At 37.4% G+C, this 24,390-nt stretch overlaps 1 protein-coding gene across 6 annotated transcripts in view; it reads right to left on the reverse strand.

Moving 5' to 3' along the window:
* Positions 1 to 24,390, reverse strand: part of PKIB (cAMP-dependent protein kinase inhibitor beta) — a 109,904-nt gene that overhangs the window by 66,633 nt on the left and 18,881 nt on the right. For all 6 annotated transcript variants that reach the window (XM_004740114.3, XM_045066405.1, XM_045066408.1 and 3 more), the window contains exon 2: positions 18,062 to 18,166. The gene's annotated coding sequence lies outside the window, so the exon portion shown is untranslated. The remainder of the gene's footprint in view (positions 1 to 18,061; positions 18,167 to 24,390) is intronic.

Genomic DNA, 24,390 nt, shown 5'->3' on the forward strand with positions numbered 1-24,390 from the left:
TTAGCCTCAAAAAAAGCTAAATTAGCTCTAAAACATCATCTTAACATCAAATAAAAATAATTAACAACAGTAACACGAATGGTGACACTCTGTAAGGATGAACAGCTGCATTTTGGATGGGAACAGTCACCAATGTCTGACTGCAAGCCGACTGAAAGATTTTTCTGAAGAAAAAACCAACAACACGAACATTTCCAAGCATGTTAGTGATGCTCATGAGAACGCCAAATGAAGAAATAACCAAGAGCAGCACTTTTAGACTGAAGTCCTAGTGGACAAAGGGGGAAGCTGAGAGCAACTAATCAAAAGCTTTGATTGTCACCCACTGCTTTAACAAATAAGTGTTGAACAATTAGACCCTGAAGGTGGGTAATGGGATCAAGAAGAAAGATAATATCCTACTAATCTACAGTTCTGATGAAGGCTCTGAAGGGGAAAATGAGAACTCAAGGACAGTCTAAATCAGGTGGAGAGATCAGAGACAGCACCCTGAGGCAAACTTGGTAGAGCTGCACGTGCCAAATATACCAACAGCACCGTGGGGCAAATGCTTGGGTCCCTGCAACCTTGTCTTCACTGATAAAATGATACATCTTTGCCTATATGCCAGTTCTCCCTCTGCACCGTCAACTCTCTCTGCACCGTCAGTACCACATCTACAACTGAGGGATGCCCTTGTTTCCCTTCTCTTCACTCCTGGGAGTCCAGGGTCCTCCATCAACCTCTTTGACCCTTTGCCGCCTCCCAGTTGCACTTCTCCTAGCTGGCTGTCGGGGTAAAGCTCAAGCTCCCCTGGTCCTGCTGCCCTCTGGGGTCAGGCTCGAGGAATGAGAACCAGTCAGGTGATAAGGATGCCTGGGGACAAGTCTCAGCACTGATGAGTGAGTGTGGCTAAAAAGCTTTTCCTGAGGTTACAGGAGCAATTCCGTACCACAATAGCCAGGCCTTATTTACTCTTCTCAAATTCAAGTACTACATTTAAAAATCTAAGTAAACAAATTTCATCTAATTTTCCATAAACTGGTTCTTTCCAATTATTTAGGGATATGCTTGAGGTCTTAGTGTTCAGTCCACCTAAAATAAAAGTGAGGTTTATGTTATTGCTATTCATCTTTAAAAAGGCATTGAAAATTTGATGACATAATGTCTATAACACAATAGTCTTTCATATAACAGATTTTCTAGATCTATTATTTAATGGAGATAAACATTACCCTGGTCAGATTCTCCTGACTACACAATAGCTCAATAACCAACTGTTGCTTTTAGGTATAAACATTTGCAGGTGTTAAACCTGAAGATTCCTAGTTAGGAAGAAAAAGAAAAAAGAAAAACTAACAATATTATGTACCTAGGCAAACAAACCTCATAATACCACAGAAGACAAATAACTATCAAGGGCAGAAAAAAATATGAAAATAAGTACCTTCTTAGGTTTCTAAATTTCAAAGTCCTACAGCTGGACAGACCATAAATAATTGTTTCTTCCTGACTGTTTTATAGGTAGAATCAAGCTCAAATGACTATTTTCCCAGGAACTTTCTAATACAGACTTTTAAAAAAATTAAATTACTTTTATTAGCACTGTTAAGCATTGTCTACTCTCTCCAATAACTTATATTTTTTCCATAATACTCGTCACGATTAGTAGCTGTATATTTCCTGTTTGTCTTCTCTGCTAGACTATTACCTCCTCCATGAAAGCGGGTACCATTTCCACTTCTGTTCCCTGTCCCTAGGCCCCAGTAGGCCCTCAATATATTTTTATTGAATATATCGTATTTGTAGGTAAGAATTTAAAATTCCTGAGTGAAATGCAGGAAAGGACACACGGAGACCAAAAGTTATTTTGATTTTTCACCATATTAGCAGTATAAACAAAAAGGGAAACTGACATGAGCCATGTTTTTCTTGTACACAAGAAAAATAAATCTAAAGTATTCAGATGTCAACATTTCTTTTCCCAAGACTGAATTGTGAGAGAGTATAACATTTTTAAAGATAATGTAATATATTCCAATAGGTTATAAGTAAATCAACACAGAAAAACAGAACACTGATAACTGGGAACAAGGCTTACATCTGTTTTTAGAGTGTGAGGAGAGAATACCAAAATGTAGGCTACATTCTTAACATGTATAATCACACAATAATGCCAGTTGGTATTCATGGTTCTCCTTAGCCTTGGCTAACAACCCTGAACATAGTCAACTTTCAATAAATGTCTTTTAATACAAGTAACATTCTCGAGGTAAAAGTAATGATTATGGGTTTGCCTTCAGAATATAAATTATGGAGACACAGCTGAAGGACTAGAGGAAATGTCTGGAATGACATCTCTCATCTCCATCCTTTGTGTATACATTTTTGTCCACATTTTTATGTTCAAAAGGTAAAGTAGGGGATAACATCAAGAACCTTCTGTTAAGTGCCTACCCTGTACTATGCACTTTTCATACACATGATCTTATTCCAACATAATCTGAATTATCTCCATTTTTTCCTTATGAGAAAACAACAGTTTAGAAAATTTAATCTCTCAAGATAGAAGAATTCCAATCCTGGTATAACTAGTTAGTCCCCAGAGCTTAAATTACTCATACCACATCACACTGCCAGAACAGAACATCAGGAGTTGAGCTTGGGCAAGTCTAGGAGAGGCAACAGAGGGAATTTGGATGTCCTCAAGCACTAAAATAATCTGGTCTAAATTAAAACACAGGTAATGTCCCGCTCATACATAGAGATGGGGAAAGGCACCCAGTGGAAGAGAGGACTGCTGATCATTACCAGGAAGTACCCCCCACCCCAGTTTATTTTCTTCAAACAACCCTATTCAGTTGTACTAAATGGCACAGGGAATTTAATATAGAGGGAAAAGTACATGTTTTGAAACCAGACTCCTCCTCCTCCCATTCCTTCCTACACCCCTGCTGACTCCCCTGCCATCCCTCAGTTTGAACTGTAACACATCAGATAAGCTGCCTTCAAGGTTTCCTACAAAAATCTCACGGCCATAGATTGCAACTGAAATCCTGTCAGAGCAATTTATTTCCTACCTTTTGGCCACTAGAGCATATGTAAGAATCCAGAGTAGCCTAACACACATCATTATTCAAGTAAACAAGTCACACAAGCTTGGTTAAAGGTTGTCGTCACCTGGAAAAAACTAATCCAGGAGGACCTGTTACTTTGTTTTGTGACTGATAACCAAACTTTTTTTAGGAATTGAAGGAGGGGAAGGGTTCCCTCAGAAGAGATAGAATTTTAGTCACATATCAACCTTCTTTTTCTGAAGTATGTTTTAAACACTCAACTACGCAGGGGCCAGCTTTCTGGAATTTTTAAGTTCTAGAATCCTTAGATAAACAAAACTTAATTCCAAACCTGTTAAAAGAATCAGCCCTCAATAGGCAGCAATAAATGAACACAATGGAAAAGACTCCTGGACCCAAAAATCAAGACTGACCCATTTAAGGATATTTTAATAGCACTGACACTTCTTAAAGTGTCTATAACTTAAAGACACTAATAAACACAGACTTCAAATAAGATGATTTTCTGGAAGGTGAGAAAATCTGTTGAGGAAAAGTCACTACAGCTACCTCTCTTTGGGGGGAAAAAAAAATCCGAAGCTCAAGGTGCAAAGTGTGGCCTGTGAGAAAGCATGCTACATACGAAATAAGAAGCACTGTTTTTCTAACCTGTTGGATAACTGTGGCAGAAAACATAAAGTTGGATCAGAATGAGTTTATTGATATGGGTTCCCTAAGCAGATTCTGGGTTCAATGTTTTAGTTCAAGGGTTAGAAAAAAGTCTAACATTTTGGTTGGTTGGTTGAAACATGAACATTAAATGAAATCAAAAGGCCAGAACTGATTGCCTTGGTATACTATAGAATAATTGTTAAAGTATCTTATTATGTAATACCTGCTTACCTCCCCAAGGAGAACCCAAAGGACACAGCTTTCACTATGACCTGAGAAATGCATTTGTGAGGGGAGCTACAGTACCCTTGAAGAAACCTGGGGTCACTCTTATAGGTCAGAAATTAGTGAGAATTTCTGCCACTGAACTGGATTCCCTAAATACAATGAGGAAAATTGGATGCCAGGGACAGGTGGCAGCACTTAGTCATCAAAGACAAAGTAGATGTGGTTACCATAATGGACAGCAAAGCCAAAACTAAGAATAGTCTGACTTGCAGAGAGAAACCAATGGCATTGGGTATGTGATCATGGTACCCCCTCGTCAATGGATGGGCTATCTAATAGTTGATCCAAATAAGCCTAAGTGTTCTAGGGCTAATGAACAGACATTTCTCTTTAGTCATCAAAACAGTGTCATGATCTCTCAAACAATCCCTAGCCTTCACCTATTTTACAAACCTAGAACCCTTTGAATGAAGGGGAGACCAACTCCCCCTGAGAATGTATTGTACTTACAAAAAGTCATATGGTTGATCTTTCTCACAGCCTATGAGTGCCAGTGGCAGGCAGGGACGTTGTCTGGAGTTGTGGCAAACCCTGTTAGTGAATTACAATGCAATTCCCTTTTGAGAAACAGTTTTTGGCTTACTATGGGGCCTTGGAAGAAAATGAACACCTTGTCATGGGCTCCCAAATTGCCAAGACACCTGGGCTACTTATCACATGGTTGCTGACCCAGCAAGCCATAAACCTGGGCATGCGCAGCAGCACTCCAATATCAGCCAGAAGAGGCATATATGGGAACAGGTTCAAGCAGTCATCAAGGCATAAATAAATTACAGGATGAAGCGACGCAAATGCCCATGGCCCACACTCCGGCTACATAACTTAATCTCTCTCAGTCCATACACTACTGTCTCATAAGGACTTCCCTAAAGCTAGCCGATTACAGAAGAGAAAACTTGGGCCTGGTTTCTAGGTAGTTCTGTGCAGTATGAAGGTCCCACCTGAAAGTGAGCAGTTGATTCACTGCAGGACTTTTCTCAGGTATCTTGGAGGCACAATGGTGAAGGGAAACCCTCCCAGGGGGCAGAACTTCCAACAGTGCAGGCGGGTGTCCATGTTGCTCGGAAGGAGTAATAGCCAGAGATGTAAAACTATCCTGACTCCTAGGCTGTGGCAAATGCTTTGACTGAATGGTCAGTAATTTGAAAAGAAAATGTTCAGATTATTGGTGATAAGGAAATTAGGGGAAGAGGTGTATTGGTACTCAGACCACTCTGAATGGGGAGCAAACAAGATGTTTGTGTCCCATGTGAATGTTGACCAGAAGCTGCCCTCAGCAGAGGAAGATTTTAATAATCAAATGGGTAGAATGACCCTTTATGTGGATACTGGGCCTCTCTCCCCAGCCCTGGCTGTCATTGCCCAGTGGACTCATGAACAGTGGCCCTCGTAGCAGAGGTATGATGATACATGAGCTCAGCTACAAGAGACTGCACTCACCAGGCCAACTTGGCTACAGCCACCACTGAGTACTCAATCGGCCAGCAGCAGATATACACTGAGTTCCTAATACGGCACCATTCCCTAGGAAGCTCAGCCAGCTATCTGCTTCCACCACGGAAGAGGCCACATTTTCTTCTTACCATAACAGATACTCTGGATATAGAGCTTCTTTCTCTATAGGCCCTATTTCTCCCTAAATTAGCATCCAAGTTTCTCTAGACAATATTCACCATTATAAAGAATATCTATTAGAAAGAACGATGGATTTTCTTCTATTGAAAACAGTACTTGGAGAAATAATGACTGAGGCTTTGGAATTTCATAGTAGTTAAGGAAATCTTAGCAGAAAACTGTTAAAAGCTAAGACACAGATAAAAGATGCAATTTCCCATTTCCTCTTTTAGTCCTTGGAAGTAGAGGTTTTAGTTTGATGCTGAACATTTCCAAGTAACGTAAGTTGGCCCGAATTCCCCTAAATGATGATTGCCAGGGCAAGGCCAGTGATCACTCCATGTAGTTGTAAGGATATTAATTTCAGCCACTTCTACACTGTTTTCTCCTCCCTTTCAAGTAATTTTAGCAAAAAACAACCACCTACTTGCTAATCCTGTCATTTTTACACTCTTCTCGGATATATGACCTCTTAGAATAAATCCAAGGATAGGAAGGAATAACAACACCTCTACATTGTATGTTTGACTTAACCTAGGCCCCATGTGAGCAGTTCCAACTGCATGGAATTCAATCTTATCTGAAAGCCTTAAAACAAAAATAAAAACTAAAAACAACAATGGCAAGGTTCATTACATCAAAGATGCCTTCTAATCTAACTCATTAGAAATAAACCACAGTTTAATAATAACATGCTTGAGTTTTTCAGTTTTCAAAAGACAGTCACATGAGTCTATACCAAGGACTATCAAAGTCAGTACCTATAAAGACCTGCCTGGCTTCCTGCTCCTGCTTCCCTCCAAGCCACACAACTCCCAGATTCAAGATTTCACAAGTACTCTTTACTCTGAGGCCTCTCCTCCATGCCCCCATAACAGAGCCTCTGGTTTAATGCCCTGCATAGTACCCTATTCCCTCCAAAACAGACCTGTACACTAGTCTACCCGGTTTTCCCAGGGCCTGAATTTCAGGCCCCAACCCCAGCCCTAACCCTGGGGCCCCACTATCTGTGATCAGACCTCTCTGTTTATCTGCCTGGATATCACCTGCTTCCAGACTCTGTGTCACCATGGCACACCCACCTGCTGGGATACCATCTGCTGCACCTGGCTGGTCTTCCTGGACTCCGACCCCCTGCCTGTCAGGACAGCCTCCTGGAGCTGTCATCATCCTCCCTAGATAAGCCCACTAGCTTGACTAGATTTTTTTCCATCAACTGAAACAAATGCCAATGTCAGTAGCCTCTTCTACTCTGGCAGGCGTTGCTTTCCTGTCTTTAAAGAACAAACTAATCCATCCCTCTACCAAAAAGCTCTTATTCTGTTGTTAGACTGCTCTATGACCTACAAAATATTTCAGTTTAATAGGTTTCAAGCTTAATTAAAAGATATTGCGAGTTCCTTAACAAAGAGTCATGTACGTGTGAGACGCTTAAGAAGACAGAAACACTGTACCAACCTGCAATAAAGAAACCTGAGAGACAGTGGAATATTTTCACTGATACTACAGAGGTGAAAAGCAATCATCAAATTCAGTTTTCCACACAGCTTGCCATCTAATAGCACATTTATAAAGACAGGAATTGAAAAATGAAATAAATGACATTAACCCTTCAGAAGATAAACAAAATGTCTACACAGTGCAAAAAACAAGTTCTAAGCCCAATTATAGAGATGTCAGTGTATACCACTATGAGATAGAGAGATACTTTGCCTAGATTTAAAAACAATTCTTTAGTTATACATATGTGCTTTAATTTAAAACAAATGACAGGGGTACCTGGCTGGCTCAGTTGGTGGAGTGTATGACACTTAAGCTCAGGGTTGTGGGTTCGAGCCTCACATTGGGTATAAAGGTTACTTAAAAATAAACTCTTTAAAATTTTTTAAAAATTTACTCTTTTGGGGTGCCTGGGTGGCTCAGTCGGTTAAGCCTCTGCCTTCGGCTCAGGTCATGATCTCAGGGTCCTGGGATCAAGCCCTGCATCAGGCTCTCTGCTCAGCAGAGAGCCTGCTCTGCCCCCTTCTCTTTGCCTGCCTCTCTGCCTATTTGTGATCTCTGTCTGTCAAGTAAATAAATAAAATCCTTTAAAAAATTACTTTCTAAAAAATATTTATTTATTTATTTATTTATTTATTAAAGAGAGAGAGAATGCATGCAAGTGGAGGGAGGGGCAGAGGGCAAGCGAGAGAGAAAACTTAAAGACGACTCCTTGCTGAGCATGGAGTCTGATGTGGGGCTCCATCTCACGACGCTGAGATCATAACCTGAGCTGGAATCAGTAGTCAGACGCTCAACCAACTGAACCAACCGGGTGCCCCTAAAAAAATTTTTAAATGACCCCCCCCCCAAAAAAATCATCCATGTTCAACCACAAAGCCACTAATATTCAGTACAGAAACAATGTTTTCAATAGCATAAATTTAATGAGTTAAAGGTGTGTTGAAAAAAAAGGCAAGAAACAGAAACTTTAAATGATACAATCTTCCAACTGAAGATACTCTCATAGAAATTAAACCCAGTGACATCCAATCACAAAATTTTATTAAATAGTCATATGGGCACTAAGACTTTTTATAAATACCAGTTAATTTAATCTTAACAACTCTATAGAATAGGTACTATTGTCAGTTCCATTTTATAGATGAAAACACTGAAACAGAAAGGTTAAGTAAACTGCCCTAGAACAAATAGCTAATAAACGGCACAAGCAGGACTGAAATTTGGCAATCAATGATTTGATCCACTGCACATGCTCTATCTCTGAGTGACTTACTAAGACTCATGCAGCTAGAAGGTGGCAAAGTAAGGTACGGAGATTTCACTTCCAACATTCAGTACTCTTTCCACCAAATCTTTTGTGGCGCTCAAAGGCTCGCTTAGTGTCAGAGAGACCTGAAATGACATGCCACTGTGGCTAGTAAACTGCCACAAGCAAAACAGCCAAAGAATATTTTAAGTACTGTTGAAATTACAATTGCTGTGATGGGATTACATTATGATATGCATTGAAATACTAACAACAGACTCATGAAACTAACAGTAGTAATGTTAAGTGAAGTGGTTCCTTTTGGGGGACATTCTGGCAGTCAGCTCACAAAGTTGAGCCATGTTCCACATAATAGACAAATAACATATAACCACAAACCAGACTAAACCAAAGAGTATCTTTCGTAGTTCGGCAGTGTGGATATGACTGAGGGACGGTGTCCTTTTGGCCACCTGCAGCCACAACATCCACACATACTGAACTGTTACACATGAAGACTTTAATAGTAATCAGCAGCTAAGAGATTCATGACGTCTTCCAGCAATGTGAAGAGAAGTCATCTGACAATAACCAGTTCATGTGCAGCTCTGACAATGATTTCATCTTTTCAAAAGCTGTATCTCTGACCTTTTAGGTTTTTTTTTTTTTTTTTTAAGATTTCATTTATTTATTTGAGAAGGAGAGAATGAGAGAGAGAGAGAGAGAGAACAAGAGGGGGAAAGTCAGAGGGAGAAGCAGAGACTCCAGGATCATGACCTGAGCCAAAGGCAGTCGCTTAACCAACTGAGCCACCCAAGTGCCCAGTGTTGTGTTTTAAAACAAGCACAAACACTTCCCTACCAGAGGATGTTTATTTTTTATGACTGTAGTTACAATTTCTAAGCTATTCACCAAGTAGAATAATAGACTGATATTAAATTTAAAAAAGTTATGTGTTCTCAAGCATCTGTAAATTAGAATTTTACAGGCTGAACAAATTTGTAAAATAATCAAATTATCAATTTTATTAAGAACCTACTTAGGTGAAACTTGATACTTAACACATGATGAATCTGTACTTTCAGAATACAATTTATATAAAGGACATTAGCAATTAAGTTTTATTTTCAGCAGGTAGTCAAGAATACTGGTTTTATGTACCTTACAGTTGCGTAAAACATCTTGTAAAAACAAAAACAAATTTGAAACAAGTAAAATTTAAAAACTATTTGCAAGCCTTTAATCCAAGGAGTTGTATTACAAGTTTAAAGTAAAAATGAAATGATGACTTCTTTGTCCTAACTCCATAGACTTTAAATGATCTAATTCAATACCACCTTACTATGGAGAATGCCAGAGAGAGAACCGCAGGCCTGAGTTGGAACTGAAAACCCTTGGCTAACAAGGGAGTGAGTACTCTGTTTCCCATACAATCGTGGCACCCCCAAACATTGCAGAAATAGACATGTCATGTTCATTAACTTGCCAGCTGTTAACAAGGAAACTATAGAATAAAGCAAAGCTGATAAGTAACTGGAAAATAAGTGACAGCTGATCAAAAGTGAAACCTGACTTTCCTAACCACATTTTCCTACCTATTGGGACAAAATGGACAGAGGTCTAACCCAGTGGAAAGAGGCAATAATTAGGTTCACCTGGGCAAGGGAGAGAGCAATCATAGGGGAAAAATGATGGATGAAAGTCATACTGTAACCAGCTATTCTGAAAGCAGGCTATCAGGCATTTCCCTGTTGAGGTGACCCTAAGAAGCCATTATCTTCTATCTTTCTTAAACATAAGAAAACATGATGAAAAGGACAATGGGCTAGAAAGCTTTATCTATCTTATCCCATGCAATTATTTGAATTTGAGATTTGGGCTTGGTATTTCAAGGACTTCTATTAACCGTCTGTGTAGCCCAGAAAGTCATTTCACCTCCCAGAGCCTTGTTTTGTTGTTGTTGTTGTTTTGTCTTGTTTTATTTTGTTTTTCATTTGTGGGCAAATTCTCCATTGTGATTTGCCTGGGAAAGTCTTAGTTTATTTACATTTTCCTGACTTCCCATCCGGCTTAGGTTTTGTCATTTTCAAAAGGTCTCAGTGTTGACAACATATAAAGACGTAAGTTAGAATGATGTTTTTTCCTAATTAATCCAGCAATAACATCCTGTCATCCATGAGCCCAATTTGGGAGGAAGGGAAGCCAGTAGAAGTGAATAGCAAATGTCTTATCAAGGAAAACACAAATTTCACTAGGGAGAACAGAGCTAGAACTATATATAACTACACAGATCTCATAAACATAATGTTGAGAAAAGAACCGTGATATTATTTGTGTGAATTTTAAAAACACAAACCAGGACAAAATATCGAAATGGTCGCCTTTATAAATACATGAGTAACATGATAAAGTGGATTGGAACAATAGACACAAATGCGTAGATGCTTCTAAAAGGAGACTTGGGGCCCCTGGGTGGCTCAGTGGGTTAAGCCGCTGCCTTCAGCTCAGGTCATGATCTCAGGGTCCTGGGATCGAGTCCCGCAGCAGGCTCTCTGCTCAGCAGGGAGCCTGCTTTCTCCTCTCTCTCTCTCTCTGCCTGCCTGTCTGCCTACTTGTGATCTCTCTGTCAAATAAATAAATAAAATCTTTAAAAAAAATAAATAAAATAAAAATAAATGAATAAATAAATAAAAGGAGACTTCACAAATTCTAGGCTTTTGTTTTTTTTTTTTTTACTTCTTTAAAAAGAAAGATTAAACAAATATTATAAAATGAGGTGTGATCATTCTAAGGAAGACTGGATTTTATTCTTTGTTGATTTTGTGCTCTGCGTTGCTGAAATGTCTCAAGATATAAATTTCAGAACATGAGGTGGAGCTAATCAAAGGCGGGCCTGGAAAAGCAAGCATACAGAATGCTTGTTAATTGCAGCTGGTACACAAGACCTGCGGTCAGCGGGTCTGCCGAGTTGGTATTCCAGGAAATCACTCATTGCTTTATTGGCTCATGTTGGCATGACTGGACTCTAGGACAACCACTTGAGGTTCTTCTGGCCTTCTTAATGGGTAATTCAAATCGTTCGGTGGTTGATACCAGGTACATAACTGTAACCCAGAACTGACTGCAACCCATACATGGCAACCAAAGCCCCTGCAACTTTCAAAGTCATCCAGTGTGCATAAGCAGCATCTCCTTGAACAGGCCATAACACATTGTCCAAAAGCCTTTATGATACAACAGACAGAGGCTGACAATACAGGTCCCTTAGCATAATTCAGAGAGATAGAAACTGAGCTTAAAAAAAAGAATCTTCCCAACATCTAAGAACAGATGAATAATAAGCAAATGCTAACAAAATGCAACAACTGACCCAGTGTGCTTTGTAATGTTGTATGTGTTTATGCGTTTACTATTTCTCACTGCACATTTTAGAAAGATTTTGTTTTTATAAATCCCAGGATAGGGCAAGAGGGACTTTCTACATTAATGGGTATCCTTTTTATTTTCTGGATTAAGGCTGTCCGAGTGTTTCCCAAGATAAGGCTCTAGGTTCCCATTATAACAGTACTATTTATCAAGTGTCTATTACAGGCTAAACATTTTAAATTAGTTCATTTACACTTACTTTATTCAATTCTCACCACCAAATATCTCATTTGGTGAGACAAATACTAATACTATCCCCATCTGTCTGATGTAGGAATTAAGGCCCAGAGATAGGAAATTTGGCCAAGGTCTAGGAGTGAAGTATAAAGCTGGTAAGCCCGATTCTAAAGCAGCCTGAGAGTCTCTCACTGAATTGTCTTCAGGAAAACCCTTATTATATCAATGATATCAGTAACAGGTCCTAGAACTTTTGTTCTCAGATATAGGTTAGTGAACAACCCTCTATCCCCAGCCCCTTACCATCCCATATATTAATTCCTTGTGCTACCTTTTATCCTACTGGTACCTAACTGGTACCTAACATTGAGAACCGTCTCAATGACCAGAGGTAGCTTATTATTAACTTCAGATAGCTTTTTCTTTGATTAAATAAAAATGGGTCTCCTCTGATTCCCAACCACTCAACCTAGTTTTCCTTCTCAATCATACAGAACAGATGATATTCCCCACATAACTGAAGAAAGTTAGCATGGCATCTGCAGGACCTCCCCAAACTATTAAATAAATGTCAGCTTCTCTTTTGAGTCTCCTCACAGTTCTGGTAGTTCCCACACTCTGGGGAATTGCAAAGTTTCTTCCACTGTGTAACCTCACTGCTCACAACAAAGCCTAGCACAGGGTGAAAGGAATAAGTGCTCAGTAAATACTCACTGAACCAAGGAATGAGAAAATGAGTTTTGCAAACACCACAAAAAATAAATGACTATGATTTTGATCATTAACAATTAGTGTTAAACTGTCAATGACCATCTTATTCTATGTACAAACTCTCTTTCCTCCCCTTTACAGGTAAGTCTGTATGTTGGTTGTTACTTGTTTGGTTGCCCATTTTCTCCTCCAGAACTAACCGCTTACAAGTAGTTTTCTAACAATCTTCAAAGGAGACAGCTAGCATGAAAATCAACAAGATTTATTTCTTTATCTTTTGGTTTGTATTTGTTTGGTTTTGTTACTCTTAACACAAAATGACTAAGGTTCTCTTTCGCTTTTACTATGGGGGAAAACATTTTATACATTTCTTTTGTCTACTTACGGGCCTTTTTCTAAGGATGGTCAATCATATATACATACTAAGTATATATTTATGAACAAATAAAATACATGCTTAAACAAATAATTGTTTAGCAGGGGTATTAGAGCTAGGACCTAAGTGGGATTCATTTTTTTTTCTTTAAGATTCAGACATTTCCAGGCTTGTCTCATGAGCCAGTAGGATAAATGGATGAATCTGCCAAGATATAACTTCATGAGTACCTAAAAGTTTTTATAGGAAGGACAATGGTAATGACTATTAGCCAAACCTTAGGACCAAGACTTCTAAGAGAAAAAGCCACCTATTAACAGCCCCTGCCCTTATGTCAGAGAAGGAGAAACCTCTTTAGAGTTGGCAGCTGGAGAGAGTCAAAGAAACAAATCTGATCCAAAGACAATGGTCGGGTTAGGAAGGAAGGGAAAGGTGGCTGAGTGGGGGAACACTGGGCAATTTGACCCTAGAGTCAAAAAGCCATCACAGATGCGGAAGAGGCAGCAGGAGGGGAGAGTGTCCATGTCAGCTGAGGAACCACTATAGAAATCCATGGGGTAGGAGGAGAAACCCGGAGGAATAGCAATGGCCAGTTGTCTACACATTGACCAGAGACACTGAGAAGGACTGGATATGAACAGAAAAAAAGACTAGGAAGTTCATGGGCCTGCTGTTTCCTCTTTCTCATGAGATATTTGGGGCTTGTAATTTAGCAACTTTTCTAATAGGTTTGGGGATAGAAAAGCACTGTTTTGTTGGTATTAATGTGAATTGTCATGGTCTAAGATGGTATCACCTGGATGTTTAAAATAAAGTAAAACTTTTTTTCTTTATCTCATTGTCCATTGATGACAATTAACTTTGCTTTCTCACTTGCCATAGGGTCCCAGCATTGAAGGAGCAAATCTACTCTAGAGGGAGAGGAAGAAAATCTTTCTTGTACTATGGTCTATAATAAAACAGTAAATACTTCTCTCCAAACTTGATCATTGTGACACCCTTCTGCAATTACCAATTATACCACAATCCAAGACAGGAAGCTATAATGATTTCATTTTTATTAGAGAAAACATATTTTAACACATTATATAAATTCAAAATTACTCAATGATGTTGTAAATAACTTCTATTGAAAGGAAATGCCTTGGCATATGTTAAGAATTATAAAACTGTCTAATAAGATGGTCCCTTACTCTCTTGGATGGTATAACTCAAATTTAGTTGACCTTTTAGGTGGAATAATTCTAATTTCTATATCACTATTTGGTCATTTCTAGAATCTAGAATCTAGAATCATCTCTAGAATTTTTAGCTAAGACATATAATATATTCACTCTACAAAAATGTTAGTAATGCTCTGTGCCTACAGCAGGTACAATACCAAATGACTACTATTCCAGGATGGGCTCTGCTTTATCAAGCCTTCAGACAGTAGCGTATTTGGAATATTAGTAAGAAACTGCGGATCTATTAATTAAAAAAAAAAATCAAGAAAAAATAATTTTCAAATTTCACATTGCTAAGCATGCTGCTTGAGTCTTTTCTCTCCTTATATTTACATACGTTTTGATATGTTCATATTCAAGTCTATCAAGCTTCAATTATGGTTTCTACCTTTGATGTCTTATTAGACAAGATTATAAGAGTATTCGCCATTTTCTTCTGGTTATGTCTCACTGTTTTTTTCTTCTTTAATCAATAGATAATAGTATACTGTGTGAATAAAAGATCCAACTTTAGAGTTTTTCCTAACATTAACCAACTATTGGAACTGTGTTCAAGTAGTAATATATTCTTCCACCAACATGAAATGCTGTCTTTATTAAACATCTTAATATGTATGCTTAAATCTGGGGAATTTTCAAGGTTAGTTTCTCTAAGTCTCTATTTTAGTAAAAAGTACTATTCCTGGGGTGCCTGGGTGACTCAGTGTTTTAAAGCCTCTGCCTTCAGCTCAGGTCATGATCCCAGGGTCCTGGGATGGAGCCCCACGTCCAGCTCTCTGCTCAGCAGGGAGCCTGCTTGCCTTCCTCTCTTTCTGCCTGCCTCTCTGGCTGCTTGTGATCTCTGTCAAATAAATAAATAAAATCTTAAAAGAAAAAACAAGTACTATTCCATCTTAGTTATAACTTTATAATCTTTTTCAATATTTGGAAATGAAACTCCTTCTTCATTATTCTTTCCCAAAAATGTGTTTTCCCTTTCTTCCACATAATTTTAGTAATCATTTTGCCAACTTCTCACTAAAATCTCTTTGTTTTTAAATGGAATTGCACTAACTTTGTAAATTAACTTGGGGAATCCAACACAATTACAGTATTTGTTATTCTCATCCAGGAATACATTGTAAATCTCCATTACTGCTAATCTTCTTTTGTGTTTCTCAATAAATGTTATTATTTCTTCATTTAAGTCTTACACATTCTTATACAGTTTACTGATTGTAATATTTCATTGCTATTATAAATGGGATTTCTTCATCATGTTTTAGCTGTTATAGGAAAGTCAATGGATTTATTCACACTTATCTTTTGTATAACCACTTAATAAAGTTTCTTATTCCAATAGTCCTTCATTTACTTTTCTTGGGATTTTTAGTGAAAAAATGTAAACATTTTTAAGTAAAAAAGATGTCTCCTCTTTTCTAGAAATTATAACCTTTGAGAGATACATGAGTTAAACCACTTTAGTTCTAGTCAGCTCTACCACTTATTAGCTGTGTGACCTTGGCCAAGTTATTTAGCTCATATCCTAGGATTGTGAAGGTTAAATGATTTAATATTTGTAAAGTATTTAGTTTCTAGCATATATAAGAACTTTAATAATGTTAGCTATTTTTTAAATTTGTTGTACTGGATAGAATGTATAGAATGATGTTAACTGTAAATGATGAAATCGGTAACCCTCTAACATTTTTCTGTTTTCCTGAAATTGCTTTTTCACAATTTAATAATATCTCACTATTTCTAAATTACTATGTTGTATGTATGTGTGTTTTCTCAAAAGAAATACATTTGCATTTTATCAAATGTTATTTGCAATTCTATTAGGAAAAAAAGGAGGGGTTCTATTCTTTAGCCTATGACTATGAATTATTCTAATAAATGTTCCAATATTGAACTACTCGTACATTCCTAGAATAAACATCACTTGTATTACTCTATTTTGTTGATTTCTACATTTCTATATCCAGGTGATTCAATGAATTTCTGTGATTCTCCTTTTTGTCCTACTTTTATCAAAGTTTTGGAGAGGGGTGTGTGTGTGTGTGTGTGTGTGTGTGTGTGTGTGTTATACTTTTTATTAAATGAATCAGAAATATCTTCATCTCTTTTGTAGAGTTCATAGAATATGGGATAATGTGTTCTTGAAAAAAAAATGAGTATTTTCAACCACTGATTATAAATACCTGATGAAAACACGATACTTTGCTCATCTAAACAGAATATTTTAGCTCCTGCCAAATCTTCCTACCCAAGCTGGTCAAGAACATAGGCTTAAGTATCAGACAAAATTAGGCTCAAATCCTAACTTCACCACCCACTGGCTAAATGTGTGCACTTGGCAAGGTGCATTTTTATCACAGGGAAAAATCATATTTTCCTTACCTTTCTCACATGTGAGGATTACAAGGGATTATGTTTATAAACCACTATACACTCCACCCACAATAAAGACTCAATAGATTATTTTATGTTAGTCTCAATTTTCCTGAAACAAAAAATTAAATTTTACAATTTTATTTGCTATTTTTTCTTTGTAGTTATTTGTATATAGAGAAAGAGAAATGTTCTTGATAAAGTTATTGGTATAAATTGCTTCATAATAAAAGGTAATTTCAATTAAGACATGTTATTCTCTACACTAATAAATTTAAAGTTGGCCATGAAAGCAAAAATGCTCTGATAATACATGAAAATGAACATATCGCCACTGTCTACACGAAACTACTGTGGGTTATCAAAAATAAAGTTGTACTGGTTTTGAGAAAAACAGGCAATGAGCCTAAACCAAATTTAATATCTTCCACTCTTCCCTGTTCCCTTGGAGCTTTTTGTTCTCATGGGAATCTGGGAGTGGGAGGAGAATGTTAGGCCCTTCACACAGTCTGAGGCTTGCTCCATGTTTTCTGATCAGCCCTCTGAACTACAACGTTGGGTGGGGTGGGGGGGTGTCAGTGTCTCTCTCTGGCAGGGAGAATGCATCCCTAAGAGATTGAAGTGGCCTCAAATATAAGCCCTATCAAAATAACAGCATTTTCGTGAAATTTTAAGATTGTGATATGAATGAAGCCTCCTTTTTAAAGGACCCGTGATAGATGTCTATAAGCATTATACAGATATAAATATAGATACATACAATATATATACTATATAGATATATGAGTATATACAAATATTTGGATAGAATTCATAGTCACCTGTACAAATGGGTGTCATTTATACATATATGCACCATTGTCATATATATATTTATAAATATGAAATATGTAATATATAGATACATAGACACATATCACCAGCACAAAGAAATCTGTTTCTCTAAAAAAGAGTATTTCAGATTTATGTCTACCAGTGTCATCAAGAAATATTTGCTTGCATTTACTATGGTCTCTGAGGAGATTAGAATTGACCCAATAGGTAATAGAATGACTTTCTCTTCTGTTTTCAAGGCTATAAATTTAAAACATTATTTTGGTAAGCTGACTTCCTCTGTTAAGAACAATTTAAATAAGCCCAGCTAAGAATGTAAATATCAAAGCAGGCTCCATCTCTGTACTGATCACTGGTCTCTAGCAAACACAGGATGAAAATGTCTATCTCGGATTCTCGCATGCATTGTTTGCTATTACTCTGACAATGACAATAGAAAGCTTTGATTAGACTGTATTGATTTGTTTTCTAAAATAAAGACCTACCACTGTAGCTCTTCTTTGCTGTCATCTGGGTTTATAGTAACAAAGACATTTTTAGGGACATCCTCTATAGCGGGATCAATGGATCAAAAGCTTACCTACGTCTGTCCTTCTTCTGCTCCCTGTGTGGCCTCAATAACTTGATGGTTCCCAGCTTCCCCCAGATTTCTCTTGATTGAGTACTTTTCAGTATACTGTGATCCCTGAAAGAAACAAAGGGGGGAAAAGACTTATTAAGATTAACATCTCTCATTCCTCGTCTACTTTGGAAAAGAACAAATGGCGCCTTGGGCAATAACACTGTCTAATTTAACACCACAATGCCACACAATTTTAAAACACCATTCATTGTTATTTTTTCATTCCCTATCCTGATTTCTTTTTTACACTCTCCTGATTTATAGCAGGAAGAAGATAAATTTCCTTGCATCAGCAGCTCAAAACTCCCTTATAAATGAGGAGCGTGTTTCTTCTCATTTGTTCACTGTTCAAACTCATCAACTGTATTCTGCGTAATCTTTCTCCTGTTTTGCTTCCAAGACTGTCTAACAAGAGCAGTCACACACATTCTTACTAAATAACAAAATCAACAATATAGCAAGATACATATTTTTCTTCAGCTTTTCAAATTTCTATTGGAAACAGATTCATGAGTTGAATGACAACTTTTCTCAAATGTGTGATTTTGAAAGCAATAAATCCCCACAGCAGTTCATCTTTAAATTCCAATGCCAAGGAGGAAGGACCTTGTTTTTCTCATAATATTTGGAATTCTGGAAGAGAAAACAACCTCAATAAGATTTGGCCTACATGCATTGCCTTGACATCAAGAGGTAACTTGAAAATTTGCTGTGAATAAGCACCCGACCCACTTGTTTGGTTTTCCTGTTAATATCCTTTTCAGTACTTATATATCAAAAGTCCCTATTTTACAACTAATAATACAGAAAACAACTTGGTTATTTTCATTTCCACATAGATTCCTGATGGAGGTGGCTTCAACTGATCACTGGGCAAACCAGGCACCCCTTTCACGTATTTGAGCATGTGGTAAATGCCTAGTTGTTCTAGAAAAGCGCACCATGTTTCATGGTACAGAGATCTGTCTTGTTCCTTTTTATACAAAATGTGGGGCCAGTAACAATATTCCTATGCTTGTATGTTCTGTCTAACTTGATGAGGGTTATTCAGAGTAGGAAGGAGTCCAGTGCTGTCTGCTGTTTTCTCCTCTCCCCTCTTCTTCATAAACCACCAAGTTCTGTCTATTTCAGGCTCAGAAAAATCCTCAGCTCACTCTTCCGATTCCATTCCCACAGGCCCACACCTTCCTCCAACCCCTCAGTTCTTAGACATGTTAAGATATCTCTCACTAGGCTCTCTGGTTTGACACATGCCCCTTCCAGTCCATATTCCACAGACCATTCATGTTGGGACACTCACTGAACTTTCCATTTGTATGAATCCCAAGAATTATACATAGTGGAAATATTGAATCATTATTCTGAAAAAAAGTACCTTGTCTCCCAAGTGCCAACAGCACTATGCTAGCCATCTTTTAAGACAGTTTTCAAATAATGTCACTACACTTCTTTTTCCTTGCTTTCCATATTCCCTCATAGCTTACAAGTAACCCAGAGCACAAGAATGCCCTAAGGACATTGTAATAAAGAGGCAGAAGCAGTGACCTTAGTTCTAGTTCCAGCTCATTCATTGTCACCTGTTGACTTTGACGAGTCATCTCTCCTTTCTTCTTAGGTAAATGGCAGAGCCTTGCTTATCACATGGGGATGGAAATATTTATCCTACTTATCTCTCTAGGTTGTTCTGGGAATCAAGGGTGATCCCATACAATAAAATACCAAATGTGCAATACTGCTATTACCCTTCCTGAAGGACTGCAGAGATAAAAACTGTGCTTCTTGTGTGTTAACCCTAGATTCAGACTGGGATCCTAGAAAAGGTAGCTGTGATCACACTTTTAAGTCTTGCAGCTTCCCTTTGGGACTGCGATGTTCTAAAGAGTTTTGTTTTGGCTTCCAGAGAGAGAAAAATGCCAAAGGAATCATAATCTAACATATTTGGACTTCCAAAACATGATGAATCTAAAGAGGAAAGAAAGGGAGAAGGGCCTCAAAACAGTGACAAATTTTAATTGGCTGAAACTACCATAACTAAAATAAGCTGTCATTTGTGGCACAAATGTTCATGCAATCTCCTTAAAACCCAAATGATTACTCTAGACATTAGTGGACCCTTTTCAATATGAACTATCTGCCCATTCTCTATCTTTGTGCTGTAGGTTTTAACTGGAAAATATGGAATATATATAACAGGATGAGTTTGTTTTGCTTCTAAAGAGGAAACACAAAATATCAACTCAAACATCACTTCATATATAAACAGCACTGTAGCCTCAGTTCAAGGATGCTTTTCTTTTAGACTAAAAAAAAATAATAATAAAGAGGGAGGAATATATTTGAACTCATGCATATAAACAAACCAAAGAAAGTAGAGAAGAAGGGCAGAGTGATAGGAATAAAGACCACAAGCTCTATTTTCCTAAAATTTGGTGAGATGAATGTTAATCAGAGTTTTACAAAGTTTAAATTCTCCTTTAAATTGCATAGATATAATCAGGTAAAGAAAATAAGCTTCCATGAAGTACAATTTTTCTTGAAATTATTGTCACATATTTAGAAGGATCTAAAAGTGTGTTCGTTTATTCCTTCAGATACTCAAAACCAATAATTACTGAGTACCTTCCATGCATGAGACTTTGCACAAGATGTGATAAGATGTGCTGGTTTGAACCCCTTGGCTATATTGGGTTAACAACAGATGCCAAAAGAACTGAACAAATAGGCCATATAAAAAACACACTGCTCTTCTGCCTAGAATGCATATCACCCTTTGCTCTCACTAGCAGACTCTGGACCATCCTTAAAGGATTCCAGCTCAAACGCTGCTCCTTTTGTAAAGCTCTCTGGAATTCCTCCAGTTTGACACTAATCATAATCCCAGCCACTAAATCACTATGTTCAAAACTCTGATGTGCTAACCATGGTCAGCTTTGCATTACGGCACTGTGTGTGACAATCTTCCCTAGTAGCCTGTGAACATCCTGAGAGGTAATGTTTTATTCATCCATCCGCAGGACTTAGCATGACATACTGTAAATACTCAATTAGTGATTACTGAATGGAAAATTCATACATCTTTACTTGCATGAGAAAAAGATACATCATAACTTTAAAGATTTGCAAATGTTTTGTGTTCACCCTTGCTCTATGTATTTCTAAAAAGAAAAATTTATACCTTGAATGTGAAAATATGGAAAACTCATGTATTCATATATAAAAGTCTTTACAATAAAATTAGCATTATTTTATTCAAATTCCTTTACTTACTTATTCTTAAGTTTCCCTCTCACTAACTCAACTTACTTACTAACTCAACATATTTTTCCTACTAGATAGGAGTGATTTCCTTTTTTTAAAGATTTATTGATTTATTTGAGAGAGAGGAAGAGAGAGTACCAGAGGGAGGAGGGTCAGAGGGAGAAGCAGACTCCCCACTGAACAGGGGGCCTGATGCTGAAGCAGGACTGGGTCCCGGGACTCCAGGATCATGACCTGAGCCAAAAGCATTCCCTTAACAGAGCCACCCAGATGTCCTATATGCTTGATTTCTATAACAGTTTTTAAACCAACCTGCTAATGAAATCCTCGGCAACTGCTATAATTTCAAAAGCTTTAGTAGCTATTGTACATATATAGAATTCTAAATAACCTGTTCTCCTAATTCAGTCAGCAAACATAGTTGTCTATCATGTGGTAGATACCGCAGAAGAAACCCAAACCCTTTCAGGAGAGAAACGGGTTATAGCTAGAGTAGTTGATAAGGAATATATACAAATGAGAAAAATAAAATGCTACCTACATGTCATATTTCTAATTTATCTGAAATTATTAAAAGTTCTTAGAATGAAGCCTCAGTAGCTGAAGAATGAATTAATAGGACCCGATGAAAATGACTAAGAATCAGACATCTATTCATGTTTCCCATTCAGTTAATACAAATAGTTAAACAGTCAGCTGTCCTCTTAGATTCAAGTCGATATCATAAACATTTTTAATAGGCAAAGTAAAATGAAGTTTTCTAATTAAAAATGTACTGCCTGCACTGTACAACTGCTTTTATATAGGAATTTGGCAAAGTTGACCAATTTTGTCTTAATGTTGACAAATTCTGCCCCCGTGATCCCACTATGAAACTCCCTTAAACATTTTGGTCCCCAGGATAATTCTCTTTTTACTCCATTGTCAGTGAGCTGCTATGGGGAGGGAGAGGAGACAAAGGGGTTTTAACATTTAATAAACACAGGTTCTGTGTGATAAGCCTTGCTAGATACTTAACATTTTATTCCATTTCATCATAATCTACCACATAGACGACTTTTTTCAAAGCTTAGAAATGGGGATATACCTCCCCCCAAGGTCACACAGCTGATAAGCCACAGAGACAGGATTCAAATTCAGTTCTATCCGACTCTAAAGCCTTTGATTGATCCACTATGCACCATGATGCTTCACAACATTCTTGGGATATTTTCTTTTGGGGCTTTTCCCCTATATTATTTTCCTCTTATGACTAAACAGTAGTTCCAAAATAAAATAAAATAAAATAAACAGTAGTTCCTTAACACATTGTTTTGCCTCGAAGCTGTAGGAAATATATTTTTTTGAGAATTGATGCAAAAACAATTCACTTATTCATTTCCTTTAATTTTTCTTTTAACCACTTCCCATTCTTGCACATCTCATACACCAATATATACATATATATGTATATATATACCTCTCATCTCATACTGAAGAGAAACAACTTCAATGCCAAGTGCCTGAATTTATCTTACACGTTCACAGAATTTGAGTGGATGTAAAGAAGCATAATTAAAAGGCTTCCTTCTGTGGACTACTGGCCCATAGCATAAAATAAGCAAACTTTAGTTATGTAAAGTGATTTCCTAGTTTGCATTCTCTTGCATTCTCTCATCATATCATTAGAACCTGAAACAAGTCTGTTGTGAATACCCACTAGGTTGCCCTCATGAAACAACATGGAACATAAAGTATTCTGTAATGATCAAGAGCACATATTCTAAAGACATACTTTCTGATTACCAATCTTCACTGTGTACATTTGACCCCATTACCTAACCTTTCTGGGCAGGCCTACACTTCCCCACATGTAAAATAATCTTAATAATAGTACCCATCATATACAGTTACTGGGAAATTTAAATGACATGGGTACTTCATTGAAGTCAAAAAGAATAAAGCTCAGTACATACTGTGCTTAATGTTTTAGATTTATTACTACTCTTCTGTAACTTTATATAAATAGAATACTCCTACCAATGATATATACAATAAAAAGAGCAAAATGATCACTTATAAATAGTAAGTAGCTATAAATAATACATCTTAGAAAACATTAAAACTTTCTATGTATTATTTCTATGATATAAATATCCAAGTAGTCCTCTAACTGAATGGCTTAGACACATTAGTGAGTATGCATTATGTGTGTAAAACAAAAATCTGTGTGAAATTTTTAAGAGGAATTTTTAAGCTTTTAACTTATTTTTTTTAACTCATTTATTTTCAGCATAACAGTGTCATTATTTTTTTCACCACACCCAGTGCTCCATGCAATCCGTGCCCTCTATAATACCCACCACGGTACCCCGACCTCCCACCCCCCCTGCCACTTCAAACCCCTTAGATTGTTTTTCAGAGTCCACAGTCTCTCATGATTCACCTCCCCTTCCAATTTACCCAAACCCCCTTCTTTCTAACTCCCCATGTCCTCCATGCTTTTTGTTATGCTCCACAAATAAGTGAAACCATATGATAATTGACTCTCTCTGCTTGACTTATGTCACTCAGCATAATCTCTTCCAGTCCCGTCCATGTTGCTCCAAAAGTTGGGTATTCGTCCTTTCTGATGGAGGCATAATTCTCCATAGTGTATATGGACCACATCTTAACTTGTTATTTTTAAAGAAAATAGTTCCTTCAAAGAATATAGACACTAATGCAACAAAGAAGCTTCCTCTGTCCCCACAGCAGCAGGCAAACAGTGACAGCCCAAGGCCAGGAGCACTAGATGAAAACTAAGTGGGATGAAGGGAAACAAGGTTCATTCATATCATTTGTCTCTAACTGGTCAGTGTTAATTATTTCTCAAATCTGACAGCCACATGTTCCCCTGTTTCATACTTTATTTTTTTAAAGATTTTATTTATTTATTTTACAGAGAGAAATCACAAGTAGATGGAGAGGCAGGCAGAGAGAGAGAGAGAGGGAAGCAGGCTCCCTGCTGAGCAGAGAGCCCGATGCGGGGCTCGATCCCAGGACCCTGA

Source organism: Mustela putorius, unplaced genomic scaffold, assembly GCF_011764305.1.
Source record: "Mustela putorius furo isolate JIRA1106 unplaced genomic scaffold, ASM1176430v1.1 tig00003863_pilon_pilon_pilon, whole genome shotgun sequence".
Taxonomy (NCBI): domain Eukaryota; kingdom Metazoa; phylum Chordata; class Mammalia; order Carnivora; family Mustelidae; genus Mustela; species Mustela putorius.